Below are 14,415 nucleotides of genomic sequence, written 5' to 3'. Positions count from 1 at the left end.
AGGTGCCTCAAAAATTAAAAATAGAGCTACCCTATGACCCAGCAATTGCACTATTGGGTATTTACCCCAAAGACACAGATGTAGTGAAAAGAAGGGCCATATAGCAGCAACATCTGCAATAGCCAAACTGTGGAATGAGCTGAGATGCCCTTCAACAGATGAGTGGATAAAGAAGATGTGGTCCATATATACAATGGAATATATCTCAGCCATCAGAAAGGATGAATACCCAATTTTTACATCAACATGGATGGGACTGGAGGAGATTATGCTAAGTGAAATAAGTCAAGCAGAGAAAGTCAATTATCATATGGTTTCACTTATTTGTGGAACATAAGGAATAGCATGGAGGACATTAGGAGAAGGAAAGGAAAAATGAAGGTGGGGAAATTGGAAGTTGAGATGAACCATGAGAGACCATGGACTCTGAGAAACAAACTGAGGGTTTTAGAGGGGAGAGGGGTGGGGGGATGGGTTAGCGGGTGATGGGTATTAATGAGGGCATGTACTACATGGAGCACTGGGTGTTGTACGAAAACAATAAATCATGGATCACTGCATCGAAAACTGGTGATGTGTTGTATGGTGACTAACATAACATAATAAAATTAAATTAAAGAAAAAAAAAGAACTTGGCTTGAAACCTGGCTTTGCCAAATCTTCTGGCAGTGTAACCTGATCATGGCACTCAAACTAACATTCAGGTGTAATAGGTACAAGAAAAGAAAAATGACACATGTATTGTAGGATTGTGTTACTAGGAACCATTTTCCTATAGCACAATACCACATGTGGTACTCAATAAATATGTGCAAAAGAGAGAAAGCTGGGGGCGGGGGCGGGAAGGGAGAGATATAGGGACAAGAGAGAGATAGGGATAGAGAAAAGGACAGTAAGCAAGGTACTTTTGAGACCTTCAGAAATGTAAAAGACAGCAAAGATCATTCAGGGAATTTTAGAAAATTTTATTAATAGCATTGGCATTGCATGCATCAGATCATGGAAGTTAGAAAGGACCCTGTCTAATCCAATCCCGACTGAGACGGATTATTTCACAAAGCTTTCCTAAGAGCTCCAGTATTGCAATGCTTTATCTAGGCCACCGCCTTCCAACACCATGGCAACGTATATAACAAAACAGATTGGAGAAGAGGTTGCTGATAGTTATCCAGAGGGGTGGGAGTGCTTTGTCTCCTTAGCTACTCCATGAAGCACAGCTCCAACAAGAACACCCAGGCTTGAGATTTAAAGATACCAAGTTACCTGAATTTTATTTTATTTTAAGTCTCTTTCCCAGACTGCAGTCTTGTTCAGAAAATGCTGTAACTGGACCTAAACAAAGATGCGTCAGCTAAGGTATTCTAAATGATTAGGGAACTGAGGAACAATTTAAAAAAAAAAAAGGAGTCTGAACAGAAACAAGAAACCCATGTAGGGCCATTCATAGCTGTTCTGTTTAAGGAGATGATGTTAGCCAATGTGGGTAGGGGTCAGGGCTCAAATTTAAATATTTTCTGCCCCTTCATATTTCAATTCAATTAGAATATTATGATTAATATTAAGCAACATAATTTGGCCTCTGTAACTTAAACTCATTAATATTCCTCAAAATAAGTATTAAGACAAAATATATGCATTCCCAGAACATCAGAAACAAAAGATGTACATGTTGGGTATCATTCTCTTCTAAGAACCCATATTGGAAACTTCAGGCCCAGAAGGCTAAAATCATTCCCCAGCTATTTGAATCATAGTAAAATGGCCTTCTGCCATTTCATTCAACAGTCATATATAACACATTAAAGACTTTTAATTAAAAAATAAATTTAATAAATTATGGGTGATGTCTAATTTAATTATATGCAATTAACTTTATAATTATTATTTTCTCTATCTGACCTTCCCCTGAAAACAGTTTGGCCTAGCAATCTAAAAGAGATTAAACAAACATTTCCCCATCAGAGATCATGGCAGAACATGCCCGTGTGATTAAATAGCTGATCACTAAAAAATAAATAAATAAATAAATATAAATAAAAATAAAAAAATAAATAGCTGATCACTATGGCACTTCTGAGCTGCTATCCCAAACTAAGATGGATTTTTATGCCCCTCTTTCTCCAGATTTACACAAGAGCGTCACATAAGAAAGTTATAGACTTTTTTTTAAAGGATCCTTTTATAAGGTACAGATGCTCAGCACAGAGAACTCAGTTTCCTGGTCCAGCAGGAAGCCTCAGGTACCCACACAATGCAGCGCTAACTGCCCTTTCCTCCACTGTCCCCCAACCTTCTCATATTCCATAAGGCATCTTGAGAGAGAGGTATATGGTAGGATGGAAGGGGGTAGATTTCTATTCAGAACAGCCCCCTCAGATGATGAATTTGTACTCTGAGCAATAAGCACTGCCCTGCTCTGTTGCTCAGAGCCATGAGTAATACACAGGAGCTAGGAGGCTAGAGAAAATCTCTGGATAGTGTGGGCTGCATTACAGACAAGCCTGCTCATGTCCTGACTATTGAGCATGGAAATTTATGTATTACCTTTGAGTGTACTAACTTCTTATCTGCCTAAGAGAATTTCCTTTTGAAAGCATACAAATAGAGTTAATAGAGTCAGGGATAGAGTCTGTTCTTTAAGCACTGCACTCCCTTTTATCCTGATGATATAAAAGTTTCTTTTTCTTGAAAAAGCCACATTTAAGTGGTAGAGTTTCAGGTTACTCCCTGGATTGAAGTTACTGCAAAAGACACTCAGAAAATCTAACTATAATGATCACAGATATTTCCTTCTTGTTATGAGAAGGAAAAATAAAAGAACAGACCAGTTGAAAAGTATCTTACCTCTGACTGTAGATCAGGGTATAAGTCTTAGCACTACCACCTTGCTTAGTGACTCTAGGTGAATCACTTAATCCTTCTGGGCCTTTGATACTGATTTGACAAAAAATAACTTGGAAGAGCTGATGGATAAGGTCTTTTCCTTCTTTAAGTTCCATAAGTCTATGTTCTACTAACTCATATCCGCTTACCCCCATTATTATTCTATTATCTGACACTAGCAATAACAGTGCCTTACTCTGTGCCATTGTGCTCGGCTTGCATTATTTTACTTATTTCTTACAATAAACTTATGAACTAGATGTTATTCAAGTGACCACATAATAGACGAGAAAAGTTGAGATTTAGAGATGTTAAGCAATTTGTTAGAAGTCATGTGGCCAGTAAGTAACCAAGCTTGTATCTGAACCCATCTGTTTATCTTGAAGATTATATTCTTAGTTCCTATGCTATATTACCTCCCTTCCTTCTGAACAGTTAGTACAGGGTATCTTCCTTTGTGTGATCTCTTCTGATAGACTGGGCTAATTGTACAGACTTGTTTCTGTGGGCTGAGCAAAAAGGGACAGTACCAAGGACAGGCACATCATCAACTGTTTTTATTAAGCCTTTAAAGGGTCCACCAGGAGGAAATTATTTCACAGGCTACAAATACAGCAAGAACATCAGAAATCATATATCTATATCTATATATCTATGTCTATATCTCTCTCTTTTTCCCATCCTTTGTTGCAGAAGTTTCTGCAATACCCTGCAAAGTTTGTTATGACAATTAATTTAGTAAACATTCTCATGTGAGTATATGTACAATATTTAGAAAAGATATTTATGTTTGAACTCCCAGAATCAATAATCAAATCCAGTCATCTAAGAAGAAATATTTTGACTATTGGAAAAGAAGCCATGTTTTTTTGTTTTTGTTTTTGTTTTTTAGTTTGTTTTTTGTTTTTTGGGGAGTTGCTGGAGAAGCCATGTTTTTTAAAAGTGAAAAACAACTTCCATGTAAAAATGACTCAGAAAAAATTTAAATACTTGAAATTCTTCATTTTGAAAAAATAGTTTTAAAAATGAAACAGATGTTTTTTCACAAGTTATGGACAGGAGAGAAGCAACTGATTTAAACCTGTATTAACAACAATGATTGTAAGAGGAGAAACAAATACTCTCCAGGACTAATGAGAATGAAATCAAGCTCTTAATATTCATGTAGTAGTTGAGTTACAATGCCCCAAATCCTACTATAGTATATATTATTCCTGACTTTTCCAGTTCTACCCCAATGCAAAATGCAGCTCAGCCCTTCACCAGGTCAGAAGTATAGACTCAATCTTGCAAGAGAGTAATTTAGTGAAACATTTCACAGAAACAATGATAACAATACTACTGTATTCTTTTTAATATTTGCATTTTTTCATTTAAAAAAATTTTGTTTATTTACTTATTTTAGAGAGAGAGAGAGAACACACACGAGCAGGGGGGAGGAGCAGAGGCAAGGAACAAGTAGACTCCATGCTGATCGCAGAGCCCAACGAGAGGCTCAATCTTACCACCCTGAGATCATGACCCAAATGTGAGTCAAGAGTCAGATGCTTAACCAACTGAGCTACCCAGGCACTCCTTTTTTTTTCATTTTCTATTGCACGTGTTTATTTATATAGGCCATTGTCTTTCTCAGTAAGAAAATACCCATTCCAAAAAATACCTATTTTAGAAAATACCTATTTCTACAGAGACCAAAAAAGTTTAAGTGATCTCTACGTTTTTCTTACTCTTCATTAATTGGGAACAATAGGCTAGACTATAAGCTCTGTAAGAACAGGGACCTTCATAAATTTGGCTGATTGATGTTTCTTAAGTGCCTAGAATAGTGCCTGATACACGGTAGGATCTCAAAAAATAATCAGTGGAAAGTTGACTAAATAATTATTATCAGAAGCTTATTTCCTTCTAAGTCATTTCTTGTCCAGTAAGCAAGTCAGAGATTTACTATATTTAGAAGTATCTTGTTGTAAAAAATAAAGAAGAATCTGTCTGACATCTTGAGGTCCTGCTGGCACTAAACTCAACTGACCAGGTCACCCAGGTACTAATTCTTAAAAGTCCCAGAATAGTAGACAATTTGTTTCAACATTATATTCTCTCTGAATACAAAAAGAAACTGGCAGCTTCTCTTAATAGAAAACTAAATCTAGATTCATTTAGATGCAAGTAACAGAACCCATTTCTACCAGCTTAAAGAAAATAAAGATTTTTTTTTTGCACAGTTCCAGAGGCAACTTAGAGCAAACAAGAGCAGGATGTATAACCAAGCATCTCCAGGTTCTGGAATCAGAGCCTCTATCTATTTAGAAACATGTGGAGGTTATTCCCCCAACCATGTGCATATGCTTTCACTCTTCTCTCTCAACAGAATGGGCCAGTGTCTTTCACAGTGTCATACATGCAAAGGGTATGCTGTAAATATTTTTGAGTAAATGAATGAATGATATATCTTTGCTTCTCCATCAATATGGAGGAGAAATGGCCATATGGAATGGTTTTTGATTCCAGCACCACTGACTCATTAACTTGTATCTTTGCTTCACAATTTTAAATCCTTAGGAAAAGAATTTCATTGACTCAACTAGGTAATGGGTTGACTCCTTCTTGGGTAAGGGTCTACCTCTTATCTAATCAGCTCTTATGAAGGATCCCCACTAACAGGGAGGCAGACTCACAGAAAAGGGGGCATTACCAAGGCAGGTGTTCTAAAAAGTATCTGCTAAAAATGAACCATCAGGACTTCACCAGGATAAAAAGCTTTTGCACAGCAAAAGAAACAACAAAACTAAAAATCAACCTACAGAATGGGAGAATATATTTGCAAATGACATATTAGATAAAGAACTAGTATCCAAAATCTATAAAGAACTTATCAAACTCAACACCCAAAAAACAAAAAATCCAGTCAAGAAATGGACAGAAGACATAAATAGACATTTCTCCAAAGAAGACATTCAAATGGCCAATAGACACATGAACAAATGCTCAACATCACTCAGCATCAGGAAAATACAAATCAAAACCATAATGAGATATCACCTCATATCAGTCAGAATGGCTAAAATTAATAACTCAGGAAACAACAGATGTTGGCAAGGATGTGGAGAAAGGGGAATCCTCTTATACTTCTGGTGGGAATGCAAGCTAATACAACCACTCTGGAACACAGTATGGAATAGAACTACCCTATGACCCAACAATTACACTACTGGATATTTGAAGGGGCACCTGCACCCCAATGTTTATAGCAGCAATGTCCACAATAGCCAAACTATGGAAAGAGCCTAGATGTCCATTGACAAAGTGGGATATGCACGTGTGTGGGCGCATACGCGCACACATGTGCACGCACACACACACACACAGTGGAATATTACTCAGGCATCAAAAATAATGAAATCTTGCCATTTGCAATTACATGGATGGAAGTGGAGGATATTATACTAAGAGAAATAAGTCAGTCAGAGAAAGACAAATACCATATGATTTCACTCATATGTGGAATTTAAGAAACAAAACAGATGAACATAGGGGAAGGGAAGGAAAAATAAGATAAAACAGAGCAGGAGGCAAACCTCCTGCTGTAGTTAAGAAACTCTTAACTACAGAAAACAAATTGAGGGTTGCTGGAGGGGAGATGGGTGGGGGATGGGGTAACTGGGTGATAGGCATTAAGGAAGGCATGATGTAATGAGCACTGGGTGTTATATGCAACTGATGAATCACTGGATTCTACCACTGAAAATGGTAATACACTATATGTTAACTAAATTTAATTTAAATAAAAAAATCTTTAAAAAATTAAAAGTATCTGTTAAAATGGTGGCCAAGTGTTTACAAAGATGGTTGCAATAATTCCTGTGGAGAGGTCATTCTGCAGTGTGACTTTGTTGCTTCTCCCACCAAGAACAAGGGTTTAGTTCCTGCCCCTTATATCTAGGCTGGTTTTATACCTTGCTTTGAGTAGCAGAATGTGGGGAAACTACTGATATGGAAGTTCTTAAGCCTAAGTCGCAAGAGGCTTGAGCACACTGCCATGTGAAAAATTCCATATTTGCCTGGTGGATATAGGGAGTCTTATTGTGAGCCAGCAATAACCACCAGATATGAAAACAAGGCTGTGTTAGGCCTTCTAACCCCAGTTGAGCTACCAGATAACTGCCTCCATGTGACTGACCCCAAAAGAGACCAACAGCAGTACTATGGGCAAATCCAAAAGTCTGGGTTTTAACCCTCTAAGTTTTGAGGGGGTTTGTTATGCAGAAATGGATAACTGATGCAAATTTTCATAATTTTAGTAACTTTCTTTGTTTCTCAGCTGATAAAGGAGGTGCTAAAAGCTAAGTCTAGAACTAGTACCAAGGCTTCCAATCATATATTAACCACTTATATCGGTCAGCCTGATTTAAAAAAATAAATAAACAAAAACAAAACAAAACAAAAAACTGGGAAAGAACAGAAATTTGCCTTGGTACTTCAGTGGAAAGAGACTTAGGCTTATATCCTGGTTCTGATGCTTTACTAGCTATTCTAATACTTATGCTCCCTGGACTTCAGTTTCATTATTTGTTAAATGGAAATTATAATATGTATATTTCAGACAGGGCTGTGAATATCATCTACTACACATTATGCACAACCATTATTGTGGGGGTCTTGTGCAAATTAAATTCAATCATTTATTTTAAAATACATATTAAATGTGTGGTACCTACCATGTTAGTGTTCAACAAAAGTGTAAACTCTATCTTTCAAAGCATACTGCAAACCTCAATTTATATCTAACAGAGTTTTAGGCACTAAGTAAGTTTTAGGGACAGAGTTGGGCAAAGAGCTTTTAAACCAAAAAAGTACATTTGTGTGTGTCCTTTTCCCCACCAGAAGATAAATCAGATCTGCCACCCTATCCCAGTTGTTTCCTAGCAAGCAGAAGTGGCAACCCAGCTCTCCTCACACAAATGACCCCCAGATACCATCTAGTATAGCATTCCCTGGAGCTCTGCCCTGGAAAATTCTTTCCTATAATAAGGTCTTCGAAAATGTGTTTTGGTGGTCAGTTAGGTTTGGGAAATGCCACAGAGTATGATACTTCTGGGAGAGATGAGTAATTTACATTAGCATAGAAACGCCCTGAGAAATCCTGCAGTAAAAACAGCAACAACAAACCTTGTCTAAACAGACATTTCCCTTTGTGTTTTAAATATGAAGTAATTTTCACCATATGATGCTCTCAAATATCCCAGTATACATCAGGACCCACTGGAACGTCCTGATCTAATATCCCAGTATACATCAGGACCCACTGGAACGTCCTGATCCCTCACCCCAATTTATGGAGGAGGACACTGAGGTCCTAGCAGTGCCGGAACTTGTACTCAGATCCCAAACTCCACTTTACCATTCAGGTACAGCATTAGACAGTCCCACATTTGCATTCCCCAGTAGTGATTTTTCCAATAAATCCCTTTAGAGGCATTTCCTACATGCTATTTCTCCTTTCATATGCAATCATCTTCTTAAAGCACATAAAGACTATGGAATTCCTTCACCACCCTGCTCCACAAATGGAGAAGCAGGACTTCATTTTGCCAAGTGCAGAGCAATGGTTTGGCTGGCTCCATCTATCTCTGTTAAGGACCTAAGCATGTTGCTGTGGCTTATTTATTACAAACAGGACACAAAAGAAAACCACAGGCCTTCCTCACAGTCCGGATATTTGCATAAACCCTGAATCTCCCAACAGAGATGTTTTCTTTGGCCCAGCTGGGTTTTCTTAAGTGGTCAGATGTGACAAGTGAGTTTAACCCATGAGGAAAAGAGTAAGAGACTGCTAGGGAAGATGATGATAGTCTTAGTGGAGAGTCGAGAGGCAGGAGAGCCTAGTGCTTCAGACCATGAGCCCTGCAATCAGTCACACCTGGGTTTGAATGCTGGCTCCACCACTAGCTTGGGGAAGTTACCTAACATTTCTAACCTCTGTTTCCCCATCTGTGAAATGGAGACTATAAACATTCCTACTTCATGTAGTCACTGATAGTATTAAATGAAGGCATGTATATAAAATGCTTAACACAGATCTGGCTCAGTAAATGATAGCTATTGATCTTAGTAGTAACATTATCATTACAAGGAGTTTCTATTTTCCTTAAAATATTTATTCACTCATACAACAAATGTCTGAGTCATTTCTACGTACCTGGCACAGTGTTAGATCCTGAAGATACAGACAAAAGTAATATGCTACCTTTATGTTCAAAGAACTCACTTTGTAATAAAGAAACACTGGAAATGGTCAATGGTCACACCTGCTTGTAGGTGCTCTGATAAAGGAGAGCTAATAGCCCACAAGGTTGGAGGCAGGGAGAGGTGTGTCTCAGCAACAGAGTCTTGGAGGCTTAAATTAAGTATCTAGTAAAGAGTTGGCCATATAGAAGGTGCTTCATACCTAGTAGCCATATATAAGAGAGTGGGAATTAGGCATGTGAGGCAAAGCTGAAGCCATATCAGGGAGTGACCAGCCTGATGGGAAGGCATGAGGACAAGAAGAGCATGATTGATCCAGCAAGACATTTTTTCAGAGCCAAGGCAGAATGGAGATGAGGCTGGGACAATACAAATGGTCTCTATCAGACTGAGTTTTATCCCAAGCAAATGGGTTTGGCATCATTTAAAAGGTTATGGGGACCATTAAAGGATTTTAAGCAAGAGCAGAGATACATACAGACTTGTATTTGGGGAAAGAGAATTTCAGCAGAAATGTGCAGCTGAGGCTGTGAAGTGGCAGCAGAGAAATGACCCTGGGTCATGCGTAGCTGGAGTAAATTTTTCCCCAGGAAGCCTTCCCTGTATCAAGGCCATACTAAATCTCTTCCAGCAATGTGTCACATACCTCTCATAGCCTACTATCATTGTAACTTATATACATTCCTCTGCTCTTATATTGGGCTCTAAGCATTGAAGGATGATTAACTAGGACCCGGACATTTCTCCCTTCTTTAAAGTGTCTTGCCTGGGACAACTGCACCCAAAATGTTTATTGAGTGACTGAAAGGACACACAGTCACACAAATTTGTTCCACCTGTAAATGACCTCTTCTAACCAGAACTCCATTCCCATTAATCTTAACCAATGCTCCGGGCGCCTGGGTGGCTCAGTCGTCAAGCGTCTGCCTTCGGCTCAGGTCATGATCCCAGGGTCCTGGGATCGAGCCCCGCATTGGGCTCCCTGCTCTGCAGGAAGCCTGCTTCTCCCTCTCCCACTCCCCCTGCTTGTGTTCCCTCTCTCACTATCTCTCTGTCAAATAAATAAATAAAATCTTTAAAAAAAAAAATCTTAACCAATGTCTCTTGAAGCTATTCTATAGCTCAAACCAGAGTAGTGTTGTCAGATAAAAACAGTATGCCCTGTTAAATTTAAATTTCAGGTAAACAACAATTTTTAATGTAAGTATGCCCATGCAATTTTTGAGATATACTCATAACAAAAAACTATTTGTTGCTTACCTGAAATTCAAATTTACCTGGGATTTTTTATTTGCTAAATCTGTCAATACTATAGTATGCAAAGAGTGCTACTGTTAATTATGTCATTCTGGAAATGGCAGATTCCTATTTCTCCCCTCTCTGACACATTCTACTCTCCATTTGACCCCAGAATTCCTATGTGTTCTCCCTCCTACTTTAGAGCTACAGTGATGAATAACCATGTTATCAATTCACAGATCTAGATATACTATATGATACATGAGCTAGAATAAAGATTATTTCCCAACTCTGCCACTTAACAAATTTTGTATGGATTTTCTCTATATCTCAGTTTTGTCAAAATTTATATTATTTAGGTTAATGATACTTCACAAGGTTGTGGCAAAAATTGAAATAATATACTGAAGTGCCTCACACAGGGACTGAAATACAGGTGATTCATTCAATTAATGAATGCAGGAAGTTATTCTGTGGTAGACAAACTCTGGTAATTTTCTCTGCCCTCATGGAGTTTACAGTTTGCGGTAGGGATGCTTATAGAAACTATAATTAATATGGAAAGAAGGATTGAAATTATGGGGCCCTTAAAATATTCAGACAACTTGATTACTATACCTATTGATTTTTCAATATTCATTCTTGTCTTATTTTTATTCATATGTTTATGTGTGCACATAGACAGACAGATACATATATACACACATAATGGCTGTGATATCAACATGTATAACATGTATATCAACATACATATATTATGGCTACTATAATAGCACAGAAGGGCAAGCACAGAGAAATTAGTCAAGAACCAGAAGAAGCAACAGAGACGGGGCCAGACAGGCCTTGTCAGTGGGCCTATCTCAGTATCTGACTTCTGATCTGCTTCCTCCCCTGAAGGCTGACTCTACTCTGTTAGAGCTGTTTGCTGAACACCAGTAATCTCCTGCCTTAATCAGACTTCTAACATAAGAACTAAGTACGGTGCCACTGCAGCCTATGTTCCTGGCTCCTAGGACAGGATTCCAGGTGGCTGCACCAGCTCCTGGCAGACGTAAGGTAGGTGGAACCACTGGCAGTGCCTTTCCTATTATTTCTCAGGCAGCTGCTCTCATCATCTACTTGAGAGGCTGCCCTGCTCTACAATGCCCTTGCCTGCTCATCCAGAGGCTCCAAGGGCCCCCTGCCAATTCCTGGACCAGACCTGATGAAGACAGAAAGGACATTAGCAGCCTCTGACCTACCCGTTGGTGACGTCTAAAATTTGTCCTGCCAGCTCCAAGTGCACCAAGGAGCCCTGACGCTGTCTTTCCCTGGCTCTGGCTTACACTGTCCCATCTGTGTTCCTGGTCTTCCGACCTTGCTTCTTGGTTTGCACTTCATTTCCACTGCTGAGATCCTGAACACAAGCCACTGTCTACTACCTGCCTGTATGCTAATCCTTTTCTTGGTGTCTCAATCCTACCATCTAATATTGAACTGTCTTTTACTGTCAGTTCCCATGTGAGGCATGGTATTTAATACATATTACCATATTTAAATCTCATCATAGCCTTAAGAGGTAATTATTATGCCATCTACTTCTGTGTGAGGAAACCAAGGGTCACAGATATTAAGTTGCCCCAAATCACAGAGTTAGTCAGGGATCAGCAGGAACTAGAACTCAAGTCCTTTTAATTCCAAAGCTCAAACTCCTTTTCATTATGCCTAATTCACCTTTGGCTAGGGTGGACTTCTCCAAATTATGCAAACTACTCACAATGACAAAGCTGTCACCAGTCTGATTTTGCATATTGCCACTAACTAGCACTCTAATCTCCATGTCCTGCCCACAAGACACAACCATCTTGGGCCTTAATACTGGCTCCTTCCGCCAGGCTCCTATGGATGTAAAATTTGGGTTGATGGCTTTCCTTTTTACAGGTCAGCTCTGTAGCTAGGCCAGTCCCCTCCCACTGCAGTCCTTCCCATTCCCATTTTTAGCTCTGTCCCAGCCTGCCTACCACTCAGCTTGCTAGAGAGGTCTATTTGGGACTATGAACTGGGCTGGGGTCCAAGAGGTAGGGATGGCCCTTGACAGTGGGGCCTAAAGCCAGAACAAAAAAGAACAGTGGGCTGGGTAAATGAAGGTTGAGTCTGAAGGAAGGTTCTGGTCCAAAGGGATGGAGCAGAGATGACAAATTGGGCTAAAGGTTGAGGAACTGCTGTGGGAAATGGAAGTTGAGACTACAAGTGAAGTGAGACACATATGACACAGAGAGTAATTCCTATGGCACAAGTATAATTTTAGAAGCCTGTGGTCTTGCCTTTTGGTGAGAAGGGAGCCAGCCTATAAAATAGGGTTCCAGTTCCTTTTGAAACACCAGGAAATATAAAGTAGCAAAGGACAGAGAAGAAGTTTTCTTTTGAGTTCCAAGACAAATTTAACCCCAGTCAGGGCAGAGTTGAAGGAAGGTACACATCTTTTACCTCTCCTGTAGTTCAATTTCCTGTAGCTCTTGATGCAGTGATTGAATCCCTTAACTAACACCAGCACTTCATTGAGCAACCCACAGCATCGGCCTGCTGCTGTCTCCCCAAAAAACAGGTGGGTTCTTTGAAGGGACAGACACAATGTACTATTAGCACTGTTCTAGTGAAACATAGAAATTATGCCATGAAAACTTAATTGCCACTTCATTCAGTAATCAGCATTAACATAGTGAATATTTAAAGCTACAACAGATTGTGTGGCAGCCAGGAGTTACACAGTAGCAACTTCTAGAAAGCTAGAAAATTAAGACCTATATGGATTGAGGCTGACTGAGTTATTCAGGCCCTTTTGTGCAAAAAGTCCCATACTAGCAGGGTTAGCCAATCCTAAGGCATGTAGAGATTACCAACTCATTTGACTTCCCTTCCTCAAGATCCCTCAGCTACAGTCCAATTGAATGAAACTCAATCAATCCAGTTTCATTCGTATTTAATAACTATGATGTAGCTAGCATAGAGGTAAATAATACATAGCCCCTGTATTCAAGAAATCTGTGGTATGCTATTGGGGATAAAGAGGTATAATGATGATCATAATCAGAGCATCATATAAACAGGAAAGAGAATAGGCTTGGTTTGATTCCTGACTCCAAAACTCATTAGCAATTTGGCATTGGGCAAGTAACTTTTCCTCTGAGCTTCATTTTCCTAATCTTTAAAATGGGTATAAGATTATGGACCTAGCAAGGGTAATAAGGAGTATCAGATATAATCATATGATCTATCACAGTATGTGCCACAGACTAGGTATTCGTTAAGTATAAGTACAGTATAAGCCACAGTATAAGATATAACAAACCAAAAACAGTGTCCTAAGAAAAGCACAAATAAAACACCAAGAAAGTTTAGAAGAAGTATAGAAATCACATTGCTTTGGGAAGGCAAGAAAGCCATAATAGAGGAGGTTATAGTTAATGTGCTTGGAAAAACAGGCAGACATTATAGGTGAGAGACTGTAAAAAACTTAGTATGTATTTAAAAAGTAGCAGTTGAATGAATGGATTAAAGCATGAAGTTGAAGGTTATTTTTGAGTCAGAGGAAACTAGTAACAATGGCATGAAAGTGTGAAAATGTGAAGTTATGGAATAGCAGAAAGATTCATGTGTCTAGAAAATAATTTCAGAGAAATGCAGGAAGCCAGAAAAGGCAGATTGGGCACATACAGTAAATGAATGACATCCTGAATTACTGATTTAATTAATAGTATAGGCAGAAGAGGAGCCACTGGAAATCAGATCTAAGAGGCACATTTGGAAGTGGCAGTGGTGTGGAAAAGAGACTATTCAGGGGGAACAGGAGGCAGAGATGTTGGTAGGGGGCTATTCCACCAATTCAAGTAACAGATAACAAGACCTGAATTAGGGTGCTAAGAGCAAAGATAGAGAAATATGCAAGACATGGTAGAATAGAACTGGGAAAGAGTTGGATGTGGAGAGCAAGATATGCCCTATGTGAAAGTACTATGTACTATGGCTGTCTGAATGGTGAGCAGGAGAAAAGAGCAGACAATCCAACTATCA

This window comes from Leptonychotes weddellii, chromosome 4 (assembly GCF_054177405.1).
Source record: "Leptonychotes weddellii isolate Sample4059 chromosome 4, ASM5417740v2, whole genome shotgun sequence".
NCBI classification, from domain to species: domain Eukaryota; kingdom Metazoa; phylum Chordata; class Mammalia; order Carnivora; family Phocidae; genus Leptonychotes; species Leptonychotes weddellii.
Note: the sequence above shows the minus strand (reverse complement) of the source record.